Here is a 5,762-nt window from a genome sequence, read left to right on the forward strand (position 1 = left end):
CCTGATGGAACGGTAACCAGGGGGAATTTAAAGAGCACAACACGACTCGCATGAACCAATGGGAGAAGACCAGTAATCAGTGGGCGACAGAACCGTAAAGCCCCCTGTAGTCAAAACAGTCTTAATGGATTAATGAGCGAACACCTCAAAGAAACTAACAAACAACACCAGCTCGCCACCCAGGAGGACTGGGATGCAGTGAGACTGTATTACACAGAGACATGTCCCCAAGGCCAGGATTCCTCACCTTATCTCCCCTTAACAGCAATAAAGACTCACAGCAAAATAAACATTTGAACTGATCTTTAAATGAACAGTTATTGTCTCTGTAGACCAGGGACACAAAATAATAGGAAGAATGAAAGAAAGAAGGGAAGAAGGAGAAATGTGCTTTGGTATTGGTATTCAGTGCTCCAGCTCTTGTAACAGAAACAAATAATGAAACAAACAAATACATGTATACACTATTCATTTGGGCCAGTACTTAACGGTGGGTTTGCACCAGTCCTTTACGAAACTTTAAAAACAAGTATCCTTCCTGCAACATCAAAGCAGCACCGCCACCTTAATGTGTTGCGTCACCTACTTTCTACAGAACATTTACAGCTTTTTATTTTCATTAATTCAATCACAACAGCAATAATGTAAGTATCTTATTTGACTGCCTGGTCGCTACAGGCTGAGAGATGTAATTAATATTTTATATTGATAATTGATGTATTTTCTATGAGCTCCCAACCGAACTGCGAGATTCGTGCGCCCTCTGGCGGGATTGTCGCTCTGTTGCACGACTGCGTTGCGGTTTTAAAAGCGATTGCTCTTACTGCCCTTTGTGCATCAAATGGTGCGTTTGAAACCATTGTCAGATGATGATTTTGATGTACCTATTGTTGTTACACAAGATACGCTGGTATTATGACTAGCCTGGAGGAGGTCACGGCAACCCTTATGCTGCCTGAAACTCAGGACCCATGTGCTTGGTAACATTTTAATTCTTGTAAATTAGACCCATCCAAATATAGAATAAAGGGAAACCGGTAAACTGGGGTCTAGGTGAAAAAGAGAAACATCACTGTGATACAGAGATAGTAGTGACAGGAAGGCCCCGACCCTGCAGAGGAAGCAGCCCCATCTCTCTCTGCTCCTGGCAGACCCTCTGAAAGACACACAGTTTGCAGCCGAGGGCAGGAAGGCCTCTGTGTCTGCATAAGCGCCCGGCGCAGAGACAGCAGAGCGGTTCTCTCTGACTGGGTTCAGCAGCACGACTGAAGATTCGCTTTGCTGCTTTTCAGTTTATTGTAGTACCCTTGTATCAGTTCTCTACATGCATGCAACACACACATCATTTATTTATTTATAGTGCTCTATCTCTCATTTTATATTAGGCCACGCTGAAGTCCATCTTTTCATTGTTCAATTAAACCATCGTTCTCTAAAAATCCCATTTAGATACATTTAGATTTATTGACTAAACATTAAGAATTATGCATTAAGTGTTTGATATCTATCCCATAAGCTTTCCTGCTAGACACGAGAGAGGGAGAAAACCATTTCCCATTGCACAACCAGGGCCAGACTGGTAAGGTTCCTAAATAATTGAAATGTAGAAGAAATGGAGCTCACGTAGTGCAGGAGGAGGGAGGGATAATAAACCTGGCGCTGAGGACAACAGTCGTAGCTGTCCTTCTGGATCTCTCTGCAACAGCATCCCTTGAGCAGCTGCGAAAACCAGTTCACTTGGTCATATCAAGGCTGAATGTGGTCAGTGAGTTCAAGCTCAGTTGGCAAGTTACTGAGATCCTATAGGACTGGGGTTGCTTGTCCTCCTGGGAGGCTACAGGGTCTTTGGAGTGGATCTCTGGCTTATTTACACCAACTCATTATTGTCCTCAATAGTGAAGATGAATATGATCTTTAGCCACTGATAGAAGATCTGAAGTCTCTCCAGGACCAGGGTTCCATAACACCAAGTTTAATTAAATATAAGACTGAGTTCAAGTATCAGCTCTACATGATAATGGATTTAGGATTTGAAATAAACACTATATGAAGTTGAAGACACAATGGGACAGACATTGCAGGAAGACTGTTTTTGAAATGTGAATCACTAACAACGATAAAGGGTGATAAAAGTCCAGCAGTGGAGTGACAACAATATATCTAAAATGTAAATGTTTATAAACCACTTAATTAAATTATGGATTACTCAGTTGTGATGGCCGAATGTATTTTAATTGGAAAGTGTGGCCAGGTGGATTGATTAATGTATGTATGCATGTATTCATTTATTTAAATGTAATGTTTAATAACAATGGGCTGAAAGATCAAGTTCAGGCAGAAACTGATCTGTCAAGCGAAGCAGGTTAATCCTTAAATACTACCGACAACATAAACCTCAGCACTGACGTCTAATAGAGACAGACACGTTATTAGTCAATGTAAAGCCCTGACGTGGAAAAGGGTGGAGTATTTAACTGAAATGAAAGATTGCATGTGTATATATATATATATATATATATATACACACAGTGATGCAAGTGAGCAGTTTTCTCTTGTGTGTGTTTCTGTTGTTAGGCCCAGGATATTGCCTAGTTATGGGCTATAAAGGCAGAAATCCCATCAAACCCAGGCAAGAATGAGACATATGGGCTATGACAACAAATTTATTAAAACGGGATTAGGGGCGCTTTAATCAGAGATTAAACCGCCATCTCTGCGATCAGGGGTTATTTTAAGGTCTCTGCGTGAGGATGTGATTATGAGGAGAATGGGATAAGAATAACAACAAAAATCACAAAAGCAAACAACCCAGCTGATTTAATTAACTGAGAATAAATCAAATACATCACAGTACCGGGTGTGTTCATTTATGGGTTTAGATGTAATCAACAAAATAGTGGATTGAAACAAATGGCTTTCTGTGACGTAACAATGTGTCCAAGTCATCAAGCACCGGGATTTTCAATGACATTGGAATCCTTCGGCTTTTTTCTACTGTATCAGCGCAGAATAAACTGCATACAGCGAATGACATAAGACAAAGGAGTCACTGTACTCATATACATTGTTATTAATATAATTAACAGAAAACAGTCCTAGTCATGTCGATACAGTGTTCACAGCTCACCGCAATGCCTGGAAAAGCAGCATTACATTGTGTAGCTTATGCGCTATGTTTTGAATCAGTGAGTTGGCCTTTTCTGTGATGCATGCGATGTGAAAGGTAACAAATAAATGCAAACCTGTATGAGGGCTCCATTTTAAGCATGAAGCTCCCACATCCCACATATGATTGCAATAATTTACAATCATAATCAATCACACACAGTCCCACACGCACAACATATATACACGCAAAAATCCAGTTTATTCAATGACATGAACACCGAGTCTGCGATGCCGGTGCTCTGTGGTGAAATGGCAACAGTTGTATATTGCCAAAAGAAGGGGGAGAAAAGTTACAGACAGCAATATTAATATCACGGGTGCAATGTCGGGTTGTAACCGCTGAGGGATGATATAAGTCTGGGATGCTCGGCGGATAGACCTGAAGTAACGTGTGTCTCAATAACAGAGACCCGGGAATACAGGCTGCGGCCAGACGCGCTTACTGGACGAATCAGCAGCATCATACAGCTTCATCTTTAACATTATTCAACTTATTGACACGTTTTTATATCTGTGTATGTAGACGGATGTATACACATTGAGCAGTATCAATGTAATGTGTGCATTATTATTATTATTATTATTATTATTATTATTATTATTATTATTATTATTATGTATTTCTTATTAGACGCCCTTGTCCAGGGTGACTTACAAAATATAAGAGCAATAATGCAGTGCAGGTCAATGCATAATACATTTTACAAATTCCAATTTACACAAGTGTATACGAGATACACAGTAAACACTATATGAGGTCTTACATCCTAGATTGTAAAAGCTGATCAGCACATCTGGAGGAATAGAGCTTTGTATGTATGTATATATATATATATATATATATATATATATATATATATATACATTTTGGATCTATGTAGCAGTTCATGCAATGCAATATATATGCATCTGGACGAAAAGCGCAATTAAAGACAATATGCATTTTTGTCGAGAAACGAGGACAAAGTGGGGATTGATCCTGTTGAATTGCGTTACCAGCTGCTGCAGATCCAGCCATTAGCATCCCAGCCTCCTGCTAATATCATCTCACCTACAGACACGGATTCCGCACACATCTCTCTCTTTCCCCCCCGCATCTCTCTTTTGCGACAACGTTAGCACAGGGGAGGAGAGTGGAGAGGGGGGACGGGGACGGGGACAGGGACGGGGTTGAGGCAGGGTGTGTGTGTGTGTGTGTGTGTGGGGGGGGGGGGGGGGGGTCGGGCTCTAGCAGTGTTATCATTTTGGCTCCACACTTTAACATCACTTACCATGCACTGCCTACTGTGAGGAGACGCGCCAGCCTGCAACAGACCACAGCCGCGCTAAAGGTGAATGCATCCCCGGTTCATTTCACGAGTTGTTTCGTGTCTATTGTGAAAAACGAGGGATGTGCGGGGGGGGGGGGGGGGGTCATCATCTAGAAATAAAAACCAACATATACAAAGGGGAGAGAGAGAGAAACTAGCCCAACTATAGCAGGTCATCCTGGGGAGAGAAACAGAGGAGCTGCGCCTGTTGTCGTTTTGCAAAATGTAAGTACATGTCTGAATCACTTCAGAGTATCTGGGGACCGAAGGGGGGGTTGTGCATGCACGGATGCTGTCTGTCTGTCTGTCTGTCTGTCTGTGTTTGTGAAAACGACATGCACGGAGACACGGCTGTGGAGCAAAATATAATCGCGCAGACTCCTGTTGCGGGGCTGGTCGTTTGGGTGGTGCGGGATGAAGGATGCTTTTGTAGCAGCAGCGATGCGTCTACCTTTAGACATGCAAGTGTGAGGCTGGATTGGAAACTGGGGTGCCTTGTTCTGCAGAGCTGTGCTGCTCTCGCCGATAACACAATATTCTCCCTTGTTTGGTCCCCTCAGCTGTTGTCTGCATCAGATGAAGATATTTTAAATCGGGACCACTGACGGCCGCGAGAAGAATTGCATAGACAATATCCCCGAAAACAATCAAACAAAGCCCCCAAATCAAGCCCCCCTCCTGGGCACGGTGGATATCACCGGAGTTTGTGTCTAGACTGACAGTTGGAGGAGCAGACACGTTTTTGGAGATGGGAGCCATTCTCGTTTTCCGACCAACACTGTGCTCGCCGTCCTGGAAGGCGCATCTCCTGCGGAACAGGTGCGGGCGCTGAGGAGGAGGAGCCGCGGGCTGGACGCTCAGCTGGTCCGTGTCTCGGTGTTTTCTGCTCTGAATGATGGCGTGATCAGACACAGTTTCGGGAAGATGCCCGGCAAAATCCGTTAACCCCGAACTGACAAGGACCGTGCCCCGCCTCCCCAGTCTGCTCCCTTTCACTCCCACGGCCCGACCCCGACACGATGGTGCCGCGCCGGCTCCGGCAGTGGACCGCAAGCCCCCGGCTGTCCGGCGCAGAGGCGGCACCGACCCCCCCGCTGTGACAGGTGCGGCTCTGACCATGCCCGGCCCCCGCCCCCCCAGCCCCCTGTTTCTGTGCGTGTGCGGCTCTCCTTGAACCCTTGCACACGCCCTTGAGAGAGAGAGAGAGAGAACAAACAAAAGACACGCACCACCACAACCACCACAACCACCACAACCACCACAACCCCCCCACACGCACGCAGG

The sequence above is a fragment of the Amia ocellicauda genome, chromosome 4 (genome assembly GCF_036373705.1).
Source record: "Amia ocellicauda isolate fAmiCal2 chromosome 4, fAmiCal2.hap1, whole genome shotgun sequence".
NCBI lineage: Eukaryota > Metazoa > Chordata > Actinopteri > Amiiformes > Amiidae > Amia > Amia ocellicauda.